The 17070-nt window shown below is 55.9% G+C and overlaps 1 protein-coding gene across 1 annotated transcript in view; it reads right to left on the bottom strand.

Moving 5' to 3' along the window:
- The window catches only part of meiob (meiosis specific with OB-fold), a 92847-nt gene extending 83128 nt beyond the window's left edge, over positions 1 to 9719 (bottom strand). Inside the window, exon 1 of the mRNA XM_068056754.1 lies at positions 9647 to 9719. The gene's annotated coding sequence lies outside the window, so the exon portion shown is untranslated. The remainder of the gene's footprint in view (positions 1 to 9646) is intronic.
- Positions 9720 to 17070: the final 7351 nt, after the last annotated feature.

The following is a 17070-nucleotide window of genomic DNA, read 5'->3' as shown; positions in this document are numbered from 1 at the left end:
TATATGGTGGGGGGGGGAGATATGGTGGGGGGGAGATATGGTGGGGGGGGGAGATATGGTGGGGGGGGGAGATATGGAGTTGGGGGGAGATATGGAGTGGGGGGAGCTATGGAGTGGGGGGGAGATATGGAGTGGGGGGGGAGATATGGAGTGGGGGGGGAGATATGGAGTGGGGGGGAGATATGGAGTGGGGGGGAGATATGGATGGGGGGGGGAGATATGGATGGTGGGGGGAGATATGGATGGTGGGGGAGATATGGATGGTGGGGGAGATATGGATGGTGGGGGAGATATGGATGGGGGGGAGATATGGAGTGGGGGGGAGATGTGGAGTGGGGGGGAGATGTGGAGTGGGGGGGAGATGTGGAGTGGGGGGGGAGATGTGGAGTGGGGGGGAGATGTGGAGTGGGGGGGAGATGTGGAGTGGGGGGGAGATGTGGAGTGGGGGGGAGATGTGGAGTGGGGGGGAGATGTGGAGTGGGGGGGAGATGTGGAGTGGGGGGGGAGATGTGGAGTGGGCAGGGGGGGAGATGTGGAGTGGGGGGGGGAGATGTGGAGTGGGGGGGGGAGATGTGGAGTGGGGGGGGGGGAGATGTGGAGTGGGGGGGAGAGATGTGGAGTGGGGGGGGAGAGATGTGGAGTGGGGGGGGAGATGTGGAGTGGGGGGGGGAGATGTGGAGTGGGGGGGGGAGATGTGGAGTGGGGGGGGGGAGATGTGGAGTGGGGGGGGGAGATGTGGAGTGGGGGGGGAGATGTGGAGTGGGGGGGAGTTGTGGAGTGGGGGGGGGAGATGTGGAGTGGGGGGGGGAGATGTGGAGTGGGGGGGGGGAGATGTGGAGTGGGGGGGGGGAGATGTGGAGTGGGGGGGGGGGAGATGTGGAGTGGGGGGGGAGATGTGGAGTGGGGGGGGGAGATGTGGAGTGGGGGGGGAGATGTGGAGTGGGGGGGGGAGAGATGTGGAGTGGGGGGGGAGATGTGGAGTGGGGGGGGAGATGTGGAGTGGGGGGGGAGATGTGGAGTGGGGGGGGAGATGTGGAGTGGGGGGGGGAGATGTGGAGTGGGGGGGGAGATGTGGAGTGGGGGGGTAAGATGTGGATTGCGGGGGGGGTAAGATGTGGATTGCGGGGGAGGGGGAGATGTGAAGTGGGGGAGATGTGGAGTGGGGGAGATGTGGAGTGGGGTGGGGGAGGTGGGGGTTAGATGTGGAGTAGTGGGGAGGAGATGTGGAGTAGTTGGGGGGGGGAGATGTGGAGTGGGGGGGGAGAGATGTGGAGTGGGGGGGGAGATGTGGAGTGGGGGGGGAAGATGTGGAGTGGGGGGGGAAGATGTGGAGTGGGGGGGGGGGAAGATGTGGAGTGGGGGGGGAAGATGTGGAGTGGGGGGGGAAGATGTGGAGTGGGGGGGGGGAGATGTGGAGTGGGGGGGGGGAGATGTGGAGTGGGGGGGAAGATGTGGAGTGGGGGGGGGAGATATAGAGTGGGGGGGGAGAGATGTGGAGTGGGGGTGGGAGATGTGGAGTGGGGGGGGGAGATGTGGAGTGGGGGGGGAGATGTGGAGTGGGGGGGGGAGATGTGGAGTGGGGGGGGAGATGTGGAGTGGGGGGGGAGATGTGGAGTGAGGGGGGGAGATGTGGAGTGGGGGGGGGAGATGTGGAGTGGGGGGGGAAGATGTGGAGTGGGGGGGGAAGATGTGGTGGGGGGGGAAGATGTGGTGGGGGGGGAAGATGTGGTGGGGGGGGAAGATGTGGTGGGGGGGGGAGAGATGTGGATTGGGGGGTGAGATGTGGATGGGGGGGGAGATGTGGATTGGGGAGATGTGGATTGGGGGGATGTGGAGTGGGGGGGGAGATGTGGAGTGGGGGGGGAGATGTGGAGTGGGGGGGGAGATATGGAGTGGGGGGGGAGATATGGAGTGGGGGGGGGAGATATGGAGTGGGGGGGATGTGGAGTGGGGGGGGGAGATATGGAGTGGGGGGGGAGATATGGTGGGGTGGGAGATATGGAGTGGGGGGGGAGATATGGAGTGGGGGGAGATATGGAGTGGGGGGGAGATATGGAGTGGGGGGGAGATATGGTGGGGGGGAGATATGGTGGGGGGAGATATGGTGGGGGGGAGATATGGTGGGGGGGAGATATGGTGGGGGGGGAGATATGGTGGGGGGGGGAGATATGGTGGGGGGGGGAGATATGGTGGGGGGGAGATATGGAGTGGGGGGGGGAGATATGGAGTGGGGGGGGAGATATGGAGTGGGGGGGGAGATATGGAAGTGCGGGGGGAGATATGGAGTGGGGGGGAGATATGGAGTGGGGGGGGAGATATGGAGTGGGGGGGGAGATATGGAGTGGGGGGGGAGATATGGAGTGGGGGGGGAGATATGGATGGGGGGAGATATGGATGGGGGGGGGAGATATGGATGGGGGGGGAGATATGGATGGGGGGGGAGATATGGATGAGGGGGGAGATATGGATGGGGGGGAGATATGGATGGGGGGGGAGATATGGATGGGGGGGAGATATGGATGGGGGGGGAGATATGGATGGGGGGGGAGATATGGATGGGGGGGGAGATATGGATGGGGGGGAGATATGGATGGGGGGGGAGATATGGATGGGGGGGGAGATATGGATGGGGCGGGGAGATATGGATGGTGGGGGAGATATGGATGGTGGGGGGAGATATGGATGGTGGGGGGAGATATGGATGGTGGGGGGAGATATGGATGGTGGGGGGAGATATGGATGGTGGGGGGAGATATGGATGGTGGGGGGAGATATGGATGGTGGGGGAGATATGGATGGGGGGGAGATATGGAGTGGGGGGGAGATATGGAGGGGGGGGAGATATGGAGTGGGGGGGGAGATATGGTGGGGGGGGAGATATGGAGTGGGGGGGAGATATGGAGTTGGGGGGGGAGATATGGAGTGGGGGGTGGAGATGTGGAGTGGGGGGGAGATGTGGAGTGGGGGGGAGATGTGGAGTGGGGGGGAGATGTGGAGTGGGGGGGGGAGATGTGGAGTGGGCAGGGGGGGAGATGTGGAGTGGGGGGGGGGAGATGTGGAGTGGGGGGGGGAAATGTGGAGTGGGGGGGGAGATGTGGAGTGGGGGGGGGGAGATGTGGAGTGGGGGGGAGATGTGGAGTGGGGGGGGGAGATGTGGAGTGGGGGGGGATGTGGAGTGGGGGGGGGATGTGGAGTGGGGGGGGAGATGTGGAGTGGGGGGGGGAGATGTGGAGTGGGGGGGGAGATGTGGAGTGGGGGGGGAGAGATGTGAGTGGGGGGGGAGATGTGGAGTGGGGGGGGGAGATGTGGAGTGGGGGGGGGGAGATGTGGATGTGGGGGGGGGGGAGATGTGGAGTGGGGGGGGAGATGTGGAGTGGGGGGGGAGATGTGGAGTGGGGGGGGGAGATGTGGAGTGGGGGGGGGAGATGTGGAGTGGGGCGGGGAGATGTGGAGTGGGGGGGGAGATGTGGAGTGGGGGGGGGAGATGTGGAGTGGGGGGGGGGAGATGTGGAGTGGGGGGGGGAGATGTGGAGTGGGGGGAGATGTGGAGTGGGGGAGATGTGGAGTGGGGGAGATGTGGAGTGGGGGAGATGTGGAGTGGGGGGGGGAGATGTGGAGTGGGGGGGGGAGATGTGGAGTGGGGGGGGGAGATGTGGAGTGGGGGGGGGAGATGTGGAGTGGGGGGGGGAGATGTGGAGTGGGGGGGGGAGATGTGGAGTGGGGGGGGGAGATGTGGAGTGGGGGGGGGAGATGTGGAGTGGGGGGGGGAGATGTGGAGTGGGGGGGGAGATGTGGAGTGGGGGGGTAAGATGTGGATTGCGGGGGGGGGTAAGATGTGGATTGCGGGGGGGGGGGGAGATGTGGAGTGGGGGAGATGTGGAGTGGGGTGGGGGAGGTGGGGGGTAGATGTGGAGTAGTGGGGAGGAGATGTGGAGTAGTTGGGGGGGGGAGATGTGGAGTAGTTGGGGGGGGGGAGATGTGGAGTAGTGGGGGGGGGGGAGATGTGGAGTAGTGGGGGGGGGGCAGATGTGTAGTGGGGGGGGCAGATGTGGAGTAGTGGGGGTGGGGAGATGTGGAGTAGTGGGGGGGTGATGTGGAGTAGTGGGGGGGGGAGATGTGGAGTAGTGGGGGAGTTGTGGAATGGGGGGGGGGAAGAGGAGGGATGTTGAGTAGGGGGGAGGACAACTTGAGTGGGGGGGCGGAGGAGGATGTTGAGTAAGGGGGGAAATGTGGTGGGGGGGTGGAGGGATGGGGAGTGGGGGGGGGGAGATGTGGAGTGGGGGGGGAGATGTGGAGTGGGGGGGGAGATGTGGAGTGGGGGGGGAGATGTGGAGTGGGGGGTAAGATGTGGATTGCGGGGGGGGGGGGGAGATGTGGAGTGGGGGAGATGTGGAGTGGGGTGGGGAGATGTGGAGTGGGGGGGGAAGATGCGGTGGGGGGGGGAGAGATGTGGTGGGGGGGGAGAGATGTGGTGGGGGGGGAGAGATGTGGATTGGGGGGTGAGATGTGGATTGGGGGGGATGTGGAGTGGGGGGGGGGAGATGTGGAGGGGGGAGATGTGGAGTGGGGGGGGAGATATGGAGTGGGGGGGGGAGATATGGAGTGGGGGGGGAGATGATATGGAGTGGGGGGGGGATATGGAGTGGGGGGGGAGATATGGAGTGGGGGGGGGAGATATGGAGTGGGGGGGGAGATATGGAGTGGGGGGGAGATATGGAGTGGGGGGAGATATGGAGTGGGGGGGAGATATGGAGTGGGGGGGAGATATGGTGGGGGGGTAGATATGGTGGGGGGGAGATATGGTGGGGGGGGAGATATGGTGGGGGGGGGAGATATGGTGGGGGGGGAGATATGGTGGGGGGGGAGATATGGTGGGGGGGGAGATATGGTGGGGGGGGAGATATGGTGGGGGGAGATATGGAGTGGGGGGAGATATGGAGTGGGGGGGAGATATGGAGTGGGGGGGGGAGATATGGAGTGGGGGGGAGATATGGAGTGGGGGGGAGATATGGAGTGGGGGGGAGATATGGAGTGGGGGGGAGATATGGAGTTGGGGGGGGAGATATAGAGTGGGGGGGAGATATGGAGTTGGGGGGGAGATATAGAGTGGGGGGGAGATATGGAGTGGGGGGGGAGATATGGAGTGGGGGGGGAGATATGGATGGGGGGGAGATATGGAGTGGGGGGAGATATGGAGTGGGGGGGAGATGTGGAGTGGGGGGGAGATGTGGAGTGGGGGGGAGATGTGGAGTGGGAGGGGGGAGATGTGGAGTGGGAGGGGGGGAGATGTGGAGTGGGAGGGGGGGAGATGTGGAGTGGGGGGGGAGATGTGGAGTGGGGGGGGGGGAGATGTGGAGTGGGGGGGGAGATGTGGAGTGGGGGGGGAGATGTGGAGTGGGGGGGGGAGATGTGGAGTGGGGGGGGAGATGTGGAGTGGGGGGGGAGATGTGGAGTGGGGGGGGAGATGTGGAGTGGGGGGGGAGATGTGGAGTGGGGGGGGGAGAGATGTGGAGTGGGGGGGGGAGAGATGTGGAGTGGGGGGGGGAGAGATGTGGAGTGGGGGGGGGAGAGATGTGGAGTGGGGGGGGGAGAGATGTGGAGTGGGGGGGGGGAGATGTGGAGTGGGGGGGGAGATGTGGAGTGGGGGGGGGAGATGTGGAGTGGGGGGGGGAGATGTGGAGTGGGGGGGGAGATGTGGAGTGGGGGGGGAGATGTGGAGTGGGGGGGGGAGATGTGGAGTGGGGGGGGGGGAGATGTGGAGTGGGGGGGGAGATGTGGAGTGGGGGGGGGAGATGTGGAGTGGGGGGGGTGATGTGGAGTGGGGGGGGGAGATGTGGAGTGGGGGGGGAGATGTGGAGTGGGGGGGGAGATGTGGAGTGGGGGGGAGATGTGGAGTGGGGGGGGAGATGTGGAGTGGGGGGGGAGATGTGGAGTGGGGGGGAGATGTGGAGTGGGGGGGTAAGATGTGGATTGCGGGGGGGGGGAGGAGATGTGGAGTGGGGGAGATGTGGAGTGGGGGAGATGTGGAGTGGGGTGGGGGAGGCGGGGGGTAGATGTTGGAGTAGTGGGGAGGAGATGTGGAGTAGTTGGGGGGGGGAGATGTGGAGTAGTTGGGGGGGGGGAGATGTGTAGTGGGGGGGGAGATGTGGAGTAGTGGGGGGGGCAGATGTGGAGTAGTGGGGGGGGGCAGATGTGGAGTAGTGGGGGGGGGAGATGTGGAGTAGTGGGGGGGGGAGATGTGGAGTAGTGGGGGGGGGAGATGTGGAGTAGTGGGGGGGGGGAGATGTGGAGTAGTGGGGGGGGGGAGATGTGGAGTAGTGGGGGGGGAGATGTGGAGTAGTGGGGGGGGGAGATGTGGAGTAGTGGGGGGGGGGAGATGTGGAGTAGTGGGGGAGATGTGGAATGGGGGGGGGGGAAGAGGAGGGATGTTGAGTAGGGGGGAGGACAACTTGAGTGGGGGGGGCGGAGGAGGGATGTTGAGTAAGGGGGGAAATGTGGTGGGGGGGTGGAGGGATGGGGAAGTGGGGGGGGGTAGATGTGGAGTGGGGGGGGGGGAGATGTGGAGCGGGGGGGAGATGTGGAGTGGGGGGGTAAGATGTGGATTGCGGGGGGGGGAGATGTGGAGTGGGGGAGATGTGGAGTGGGGTGGGGGAGATGTGGAGTGGGGGGGGGAGATGTGGAGTGGGGGGGGAAGATGTGGTGGGGGGGGGGAGAGATGTGGATTGGGGGGTGAGATGTGGATTGGGGGGGTGGGAGATGTGGATTGGGGGGGGAGATGTGGAGGGGGGGGGGAGATGTGGAGGGGGGGGGAGATGTGGAGGGGGGGGAGATATGGAGGGGGGGGGAGATATGGAGTGGGGGGGAGATATGGAGTGGGGGGGGGAGATATGGAGTGGGGGGGGGAGATATGGAGTGGTGGGGGAGGAGATATGGAGTGGGGGGGAGATATGGAGTGGGGGGGAGATATGGTGGGGGGGGGAGATATGGTGGGGGGGGGAGATATGGTGGGGGGGAGATATGGTGGGGGGGGAGATATGGTGGGGGGGGAGATATGGTGGGGGGGAGATATGGTGGGGGGGAGATATGGAGTGGGGGGGGAGATATAGAGTGGGGGGGGAGACATAGAGTGGGGGGGGAGATATGGATGGGGGGGAGATATGGATGGGGGGGGAGATATGGATGGGGGGGGAGATATGGATGGGGGGGGAGATATGGAGTGGGGGGGGATATGGAGTGGGGGGGATATGGAGTGGGGGGGGGGATATGGAGTGCGGGGGGATATGGAGTGGGGGGGGATATGGAGTGGGGGGGGATATGGAGTGGGGGGGGGATATGGAGTGGGGGGGGGATATGGAGTGGGGGGGGATATGGAGTGGGGGGGGATATGGAGTGGGGGGGGGGGATATGGAGTGGGGGGGGATATGGAGTGGGGGGGGATGGAGTGGGGGGGGATATGGAGTGGGGGGGATATGGAGTGGGGGGGATATGGAGTGGGGGGGGGATATGGAGTGGGGGGGGGATATGGAGTGGGGGGGGCGATGTGGAGTGGGGGGGAGATGTGGAGTGGGGGGGAGATGTGGAGTGGGGGGGAGATGTGGAGTGGGGGGGGAGATGTGGAGTGGGGGGGAGATGTGGAGTGGGGGGGGGAGATGTGGAGTGGGAGGGGGGGAGATGTGGAGTGGGGGGGGGAGATGTGGAGTGGGGGGGGAGATGTGAAGTGGGGGGGGGAGATGTGGAGTGGGGGGGGGAGATGTGGAGTGGGGGGGGGGAGATGTGGAGTGGGGGGGGAGATGTGGAGTGGGGGGGGAGATGTGGAGTGGGGGGGGGGGAGATGTGGAGTGGGGGGGGGGAGTGATGTGGTGGGGGGGGAGAGATGTGGAGTGGGGGGGGGAGAGATGTGGAGTGGGGGGGGGAGAGATGTGGAGTGGGGGGGGGGAGAGATGTGGAGTGGGGGGGGAGAGATGTGGAGTGGGGGGGTAAGATGTGGAGTGGGGGGGTAAGATGTGGAGTGGGGGGGTAAGATGTGGAGTGGGGGGGGTAAGATGTGGCGTGGGGGGGTAAGATGTGGAGTGGGGGGGTAAGATGTGGAGTGGTGGGGTAAGATGTGGAGTGGGGGGGTAAGATGTGGAGTGGGGGGGTAAGATGTGGAGTGGGGGGGTAAGATGTGGAGTGGGGGGGTAAGATGTGGAATGGGGGGGTAAGATGTGGAATGGGGGGGTAAGAAGTGGAATGGGGGGGTAAGATGTGGAGTGGGGGGGTAAGATGTGGAGTGGGGGGATAAGATGTGGAGTGGGGGGGGTAAGATGTGGATTGTGGGGGGGGGAGATGTGGAGTGGGGGAGATGTGGAGTGGGGTGGGGGAGTAGATGTGGAGTAGTGGGGAGGAGATGTGGAGTAGTGGGGGGGAGGAGATGTGGAGTAGTGGGGGGGAGGAGATGTGGAGTAGTGGGGGGGGGGGAGATGTGGAGTAGTGGGGGGGGGAGATGTGGAGTAGTGGGGGGGGGGAGATGTGGAGTAGTGGGGGAGGGGGGAGATGTGGAGTAGTGGGGGAGATGTGGAATGGGGGGGGGGAAGAGGAGGGATGTTGAGTAGGGGGGAGGACAACTTGAGTGGGGGGGGGCGGAGGAGGAATGTTGAGTAAGGGGGGAAATGTGGTGGGGGGGTGGAGGGATGGGGAGTGGAGTGGGGGGGAGATGTGGAATGGGGGGAGGAGGGTTGTTGAGTGGGGGGGAGGAGGGATGTTGAGTGGGGGGGGAGGGAGGAGGAGGGATGTTGAGTGGGGGGGCAGAGGAGGGATGTTGAGTAGGGGGGGAAATGTGGATGGGGGGGTGGAGGGATGGGGAGTGGAGTGGGGGGGGAGATGTGGAATGGGGGGGGGAGGAGGGATGTTGAGTGGGGGGAGGAGGAGGGATGTTGAGTGGAGGGGGGAAGGAGGGATGTTGAGTGGAGGGGGGGAGGAGGGATGTTGAGTGGAGGGGGGGAGGAGGGATGTTGAGTGGAGGGGGGGGAGGAGGGGATGTTGAGTGGAGGGGGGGGAGGGATGGGGAGTGGGGGGGAGGAGGAGGGATGGGGAGTGGGGGGGAGGAGGAGGGATGGGGAGTGGGGGGGAGGAGGAGGGATGGGGAGTGGGGGGGAGGAGGAGGGATGGGGAGTGGGGGGGAGGAGGAGGGATGGGGAGTGGGGGGAGGAGGAGGGATGTTGAGTGGAGGGGGGGAGGAGGGATGTTGAGTGGAGGGGGGGAGGAGGGATGTTGAGTGGGGGGGGGGAGAGGGATGGGGAGTGGGGGGGGGAGAGGGATGGGGAGTGGGGGGAGGAGGAGGGATGTTGAGTGGAGGGGGGGAGGAGGGGATGTTGAGTAAGGGGGGGGGGGGGAGGGATGGGGATGGGAGGCGGTTGAGGGTGGACCCTCTATTGATGCCCAGGTAAAGCAGCTCGTTGACCCTGAGGGCGCGCGGCGGCAGTTTAGGTTTGAAGCCGCGCGCGCTCTGCCGCTCCTCACCCCAGAGGACATTCTGTGGCCCTTCGCTAATCTGGGATCACGGGCGGATAATTAAATCATTGCAGTAAGTTCACCTATTATCACTTAACATTAATATTTGGGAGATTGTCTTATTCTTGCTCTTGGCCATGAACAAGACTCGTTGTACCTGAATCCCGCTCCTTTCCTCTCTTGTCGAACACCTGGCAGCTTGACTCGCCTGTGGGGGACGTCACCGGATGTTGACGAGCACTGGCTAGTCAGCACCTGGACACAGACATGAGATTGGCTGAGCTCTGTTATTCGTAACCGTCTGGAGCAAAAGGATTTTCTCGAGTAGCTATGAAATAAAGTCATAGATTCATACGGGGTGGGGCAACTGTAGCATAGCGGTAGACGTATAACTGGGGCAGTGGAGAGGGCTTTAAAGTAAATAGTGTGGGCGAGAGATTAAGTGAGGGAAGATGTGATAGAGAGGTGAAGGCAAGAAAGCAAGTTAGCAGCAAGGATAATGATAATCAGGGTGTGACAGGAAGGGACAGTGCATACAAACTCAAGAGTGAGCCAGCAGATAAGACTAGGGGTTGTGAACTCACAGTGGGGGACGGTTCAGGAGAGGTGAGATTTAGAAATCCAAAAAGAAAGGCCAAGATATTGGCACAGTAGAGTGTTGTGGGTAAAAACAAGCAGAATGGGACAGGAAGGGACAGGGAGTTTTACAGAAATTGTACATAAGCAAATAAGGTAATTGAAGAGAATAGAAGCAAAAAATGAAATTAAAGGTTCTTTTTCTAAATGCGCAAAGCATCTGCAAAAAGATAGATGAACTAGTCGCACAAATAGAGGTACATGATTTAGATCTAATCGCCATCACGGAGACATGGTTACATGGTAATCAAGGTTGGGAAATAAATATTCCTGGGTACACAATATTTTGGAAAGACAGACAAAATAGCAAAGGAGGAGGGGGTAGCACTGATGGTAAAAATTGACATAAGGGCATTAGAGAGAAAGGATCTGGCCTCAGAAGATCATGAGGTAGAATCAGCATAGGTGGAAATAAGGAATGGCAAGAATCAGAAAACACTGGTGGGAGCTGTTTATAGGCCCCCTAACATTAGCTTACCGTTGGACAGAGCATTAAACAAGAAGCTACTGGAGCTTGTCACCAAGGCAATGTAATAATTGTGGGGGACAATCTTCATGTAGACTGGGACAGTGAAATTGGCAGGTGTGGTCTAGAAGATAAGTTTGTAGAATGATTTTGGGACAGTTTCTTGGAGCAATACGTTGTGGAGCCAACTAGGGATAAAGCTATCTTCTAGTATTGGGTAATGAAGCAGGGTTGATCAATGATGTCATAGTAAAAGATCCATTGGGAAACAGTGATCATAATACCATTGAATTCCATGTTAAGTTTGGAAGTGACATGCTCCAATCACAAACAAAAATCTTGAACTTAAACAAAGCCAATTACATAGGCATGAGGAGAGAACTGGCTAAGGGAAATTGAATAAATAGACTAAAAGGTATGGTGGGGAACCTTTAAAGAAACAATTCAAAATGTTCAACAAAAATACATTCCTTTGACAAACAAAAACAGCCAGAAAGACCCATTTGTGGTTCACTCAATTGTTGGGAAAATGCTGGAATCTATTATTAAAGAAGTCTTAACAATGCACTTCGAAGAGCACAGTATGATTGGAACAAGTTGGCATGGTTTTATGAAAGGGAAATCCTGTTTGACAAATTTATTAGAGTTTGTTGAGGATGTAACTAGTAGGGTAGATAAAGGGGAACCAGTAGGTGTAGTATACCTGGATTTCCAAAAGGCATTCGATGAGGTGCCACACAAAAGGTTAATTGGTAAGATAATGGCTCATGGAGTTGGGGTAATATATTAGCATGGATAGATGATGGGTTAACAGACAAGAAGCAATGAATGGGCATAAACAGGGCATTTTCAAGTTGGCAGGCAGTGAATAGTGGAGTGCCACAAGGATCAGTGCTGGGGCCTCAGCTATTTACAATCTATATGAATGACTTAGATGAAGACACAGAGAGTAATGCATCTAAGTTTGCTGATGATACAAAGCTGGGTGGAAAGGTAAATTGTGGGGAGGACACAGAGAGGTGCAAAGAGATATAGACCGATTAAGTGAGTGGGCAACAAGATGGCAGATGGAGTATAATGTAGGCAAGTGTGAAGTTATGCACTTTGGTCATAAGAATAGAAAATCAGAATATTTTTTAACAGGTGTGCAACTTGTAAGTGTCAATGTTCAAAGAGACTTGGTTGTGCTTGTACAAGGGACACAGAAAGTTAACATGCAGGTACAGGAAGCAATTAGGAAGGCAAATGGCATGTCGGCCTTTATTGCAAAGGGACTGGAGTGCAGGAATAAGGAAGTATTGCTACAGTTGTACAGAGTTTTGGTGAGACCGCATATGGAGAACCGTGTGCAGTTTTGATCTCCACATTTAAGAAAGGATATACTTGCATTGGAGGCAGTGCAGCCAATGTTCACTAAATTGGGATAAAAGCAAAATACTGCAGATGCTGGAAATCTGAAATAAAAAAGGGAAATGCTGGAACTACTCAGCAGGTCTGGCAGCATCTGTGGAGAGAGAAGCAGAGTTAACGTTTCAGGTCAGTGACCCTTCTTCAGAACTGGCAGATATAAGAAATGTAAAAGATTCTAAGAAAGTAAAGCGGGGGTGAGGCAAGAGATAACAAAAGAGAAGGTAGGACAAGGTCACAGAATAGCTGACGAGAAGGTCATGGTGCAAAGGCAAACAATATGTTAATGGTGTATTGAAAGACAAAGCATTAGTACAGATAGGGTATTAATGGACTGAAAAAATTTTCAGTCCATTAACACCCTGTCTGTACTAATGCTTTGTCTTTCAGCACACCATTAACATATTGTTTGCCTTTGCACCATGACCTTCTGGTCAGCTATTCTGTGACCTTGTCCTATCAACACCATCTCTTTTATTATCTCTTGCCCCACCCCTTTTTACTTGCTAAAAATCTTTTACCTTTCTTATATCTGCCAGTTCTGAAGAAGGGTCACTGACCTGAAGTGTTAACTCTGCTTCTCTCTCCACAGATGCTGCCAGACCTGCTGAGTATTTCCAGCGTTTCTTGTTTTTATATCACTAAATTGGGGGTTGTCCTATGATGAGACATAGGACAGACCCAGCAGAGGTGGCAGCACAGTGGTATACGGTCAGGAGGGAGTAGCCCTGGGAGTCCTCAACATCGACTGCAGATCCCATGAAGTCTCTTGGCATCAGGTCAAACATGGGCAAGGATACTTCCTGCTGATTACCACCTACTGCCCTCCCTCAGCTGATGAATCAATACTCCTCAATGTTGAACACCACTTGGAGGAAGCACTGAGGGTGGCAAGGGCACAGAATGTACTCTGGGTGTGGGACTTCAATGTCCACCACCAAGAGCGGCTTGGTAGCACCTTCCAAATCCTCGACCTCTACCGCCTAGAAGGACAAGGGCAGCAAATACATGGAAACACCACCACCTGCAAGTTCCCCTCCAAGTCACGCACCATCCTGACTTGGAACTATATCGCCGTTCCTTCACTATCGCTGGGTCAAAATTCTGGAACTCCCTTCCTAACAGCACTGTGGGTATACCTACCCCAAATGGACTGCAGCGGTTCAAGAAGGCAGCTCACCACCACATCCTCAAGGGAAATTAGGGACGGGCAATAATTGCTGGCTTGGCCAGCGTCGCCCACATCCCATGAATGAATAAAAAAAAACAACTACTGACCGAGCTGGCCGAGTCCTCCAGGACATAGCTGCTAGACTGGGTCTGCAGCAGTTGGTGAGGGAACTAACAAGAGGGAAAAACATACTTGACCTCATCCTCACCAATCTGCCTGTCGCAGATGCATCTGTCCATGACAGTATTGGTAGGAGTGACCACTGCACAATCCTTATGGAGATGAAGTCCCGCCTTCACATTGAGGATACCCTCCATCGTGTTGTGTGGCACTACCACCATGCAAAATGGGATAGATTTTGAACAGATCTAGCACTGCAAAACTGGCATTCATGAGGTGCTGTGGGCCATCAGCAGCAGAATTATACTCAACCACAATCTGTAACCTCATGGCCTGGCATATCCCCCACTCTACCATTACCATCAAGCCAGGAGACCAACCCCTGGTTCAGTGGAGAGTGCAGGAGGGCATGCTAGGAGCAGCACCAGGCATACCTCAAAATGAGGTGTAAACCTGGTGATGCTACAACCCAGGACTACATGCATGCGATAGACAGAGCTAAGCGATCCCATAACCAACGGATCAGATCTAAGCTCTGCAGTGCTGCCAGATCCAGTCGTGAATGGTGGTGGACAATTAAACAACTAACTGGAGGAGGTGGCTCCACAAATATCCCCGTCCTCAATGATGGGGGAGCCCAGCACATCAGTGCGAAAGATAAGGCTGAAGCATTTGCAACAATCTTCAGCCAGAAGTGCCGAGTTGATGATCCATCTCGCCCTCCTCCTGAAGTCCCCAGCAACACAGATGCCAGTCTTCTACCAATTCGTTTCACTTCGCGTGATATCAAGAAATGACTGAAGGCACTGGATACTGCAAAGGCTATGGGCCCTGACAACATGCCAGCAATAGTTATTTCCTGTCCCTAATTGCCCTTGAGAAGGTGATGATGAGTCACCTTCTTGAACTGCTGCAGTCCATGTGATGTCGGTACACCCACAGTGCTGTTAGGAAGGGAGTTCCAGGATTTTGACGCAGCGACAGTGAAGGAACGGCGATATAGTTCCAAGTCAGGATAGTGTGTGGCTTGGAGGGGAGCTTGCAGGTGGTGGTGTCCCCATGCATCTGCTGCCCTTGTCCTTCTAGGTAGTAGAGGTCGCGGGTTTGGAAGTGCTGTCAAAGGAGCCTTGTTGAGTTGCTGCAGTGCAACTTGTAGATGATATGCTCTGCTGCCACTGTGCATCAATGGTGGAGGGAGTGAATGCTGTCTGTAAGGTATGATTCCATGAGTATGACTATGTCAGGCTGGTGCTTAATTAGTTTGTGGGACAGCTCTCCCAATTTTGGCACAAGCCCCAGATGATGGTAAGGAGGACTTTGTAGGGTGGACAGGGCTAGGTGTGCCATTGTCATTTCCGGTGCCTAGGTCGATGCCAGATGGTCCGTCCAGTTTCATTCCATTTAAACTTTTCTCTAGCAGTCTGGTACAACTGAGTGACTTGATAGGCCATTTCTAAGGGCAATTAAGAGTCAATCACATTGAGAGGGGCCAGGCCATGAAGGGATTTGGAAACAAGGATAAGAATTTTAAAACCGAGGCATTGCTTAACCAGGAGCCAATGTAGGTTAGTGAGCACAGGGATGGTGGGTGAACGGAACTTGGTGTGAGTTAGGACACAGGCAAAAGAGTTTTGAATGACCTCAAGTATGCTGAATGTAGAACATGGGAGGCTGGCCTGGACTGTGTTGAAATAATCATGACCAGAGGTAACAAAGGCATGGATAACAGCAGCAGATAAGTTGAGGCAAGGATTGAGTCGGGCGATCTTAATGATGGTGCAGATGTGTGGTATGAAGCTCATCTTGGGGTCAGTATAAGATCAAGGTTGTGAACACTTGGGTTCAGCCTCAGACAGTTGTCAGGAAGAGGGATGGAGTCGGCAAGGGATTGGAGATGTGATTGGGACTAAGACAATGGTTTCTGTCTTCCCAAAATTTAATTGGAGGAAATTTCTGCTGGATGTCAGACAAGAAGTCAGACAATTTGGAGACAGAGAAGGGATCAAGAGTGGTGAAGGTGAGGTAGAGCTGGGTATCATCAGTGTAATTGTGGATACTAATGCCATGATATTTGAGGAACTCAGAGGAACAGCATATAGATGAGAAAAAGGAGGACACCAAGGATTGATCCTTATGGGACCCAGTGGTTAACAGTGTGGGAGCAGGAAGAGAAGCCGCTGCTAATGATTCCCTGGCTATGACAGGACAGAAAATAATTAAATAAAAACTGAAAATGTGGAAGTACACAGTAGGTCAGGCAGCCTCTGTGGAGAGATAAATAAAGTTAATATGCCAGGTCCATGACCTTTCGGCAGAACAGGTCCAATGAAAGGTCATCGATCTGAAACATTGTTATTGTTGTTGCTCTCTTTCCATGAATGCTGCCAGACCTGCTGAGTATTTCCAGCAATTTCTGTTCATATTTTAGATTTCCAGCATCTGCAATGTTATGGTCAGGTGAGGAGGGATCGAAGGGCTTCCCTCTTTTCCCTCTCCTTGTTTGACCACAACAGGTGTAATTCTTTTTTAAAGTGGATATACTGGTCAATTCAGTAGGTGTTTGATTACTTACCTGCTATGATCATAACAAGAGCCAATCGGACAAGTTTTCTTGAGTTTAACAAAGAATGAAGTTAACTTTATTGTACTTAAACCGAACTAATTAAAATATGCACCAACTTTCACTCACACATACACACTAGAGGTTCACACACACAAAAAGGTTACAGAATGGGGAAAGATAGATTGGTGGAGTTAGAGTCCATAGAAAAAAGGGTGTCAGGCAAGCCCCCCACCTGCCAAGAATGAGGAAAATTAATGTTGCCACATGAATATTGATTTTAAACTGTTGATGGGGAAGAAAGAACTTGCTTTAAAAAGCAATTGGAGACCTTGGCTGGAGAGAGACAGTAGCATATCAACAGACTGTACTTCAAAGGACAAAGGAGCTATTCCCTGCTCCAATTTAATCCACAATGGACTTTTGATTGCCCGACGTTGAAGGTGGAAAGGCTAGCATTCCAGATTAACTGCTAATATGGCGGAATACACAAACAGATGTGGTCGGACCAGTTTGGACACATGACTGGCTGACTGTTGGGAGTTTCTTGAATTTGAATTTCCAACAGGGATTTTGAAGTCAGAAGGCTGTTTTCTCCTGGACTGAGAACACCTCTCTCCTGACTGCTCTCTTCTTGCTCTCACCAGCTTCGGAAACCATTGCAGACATATGAACACCAAGAGAGAAAAGTCTCCTACAGTGAACAAGGTTTAAGAAGAATACTGGGCCCCAATGAAACGTAAGAGCTGTCGACAATCAGGAACTCTATGGCAAGCTAGAAACACAGAAACAGTAACAAGAACCCCCTTTAGAGACTGCCTCAAACCTCTCTACTTATTTTTTTCTTATGCTCTTTTCTGTCCCTATTTTGCATGTGTGTATCGTGTGTACATGCTAGCATGGGTGAGGCGTATATTTGTAGGCGTTAACCGTGTTAGCGTTTAAGTTTAAGGTTTAATAAATTTCACTTTTCTTCTTTAAACTGAAGAAAGCCTGTTTATGTTCATTTCTTTGCCTTATAATTGGAAAGAGGTGAACAAGGATTCACCAAAGGGGGAGCTCAAAACACAGTTTGTTTAAAATTAAACTCTGTTACAATAGGACCAGGTGAAGACAGTAAAAGACCTCCAGACACCTTTCTGACCTGGTTGTAACAGAAATCTGGGTGCTAGCATCTGGGATTTTACCCAGAGGCGAACGAGTGAAATTGGAAGTGGGAAG

This window comes from Heterodontus francisci, chromosome 24 (genome assembly GCF_036365525.1).
Source record: "Heterodontus francisci isolate sHetFra1 chromosome 24, sHetFra1.hap1, whole genome shotgun sequence".
Taxonomy (NCBI): domain Eukaryota; kingdom Metazoa; phylum Chordata; class Chondrichthyes; order Heterodontiformes; family Heterodontidae; genus Heterodontus; species Heterodontus francisci.
The sequence above is the reverse complement of the archived record's forward strand: the minus strand, read 5'-3'. Positions and strand labels throughout refer to the sequence as shown.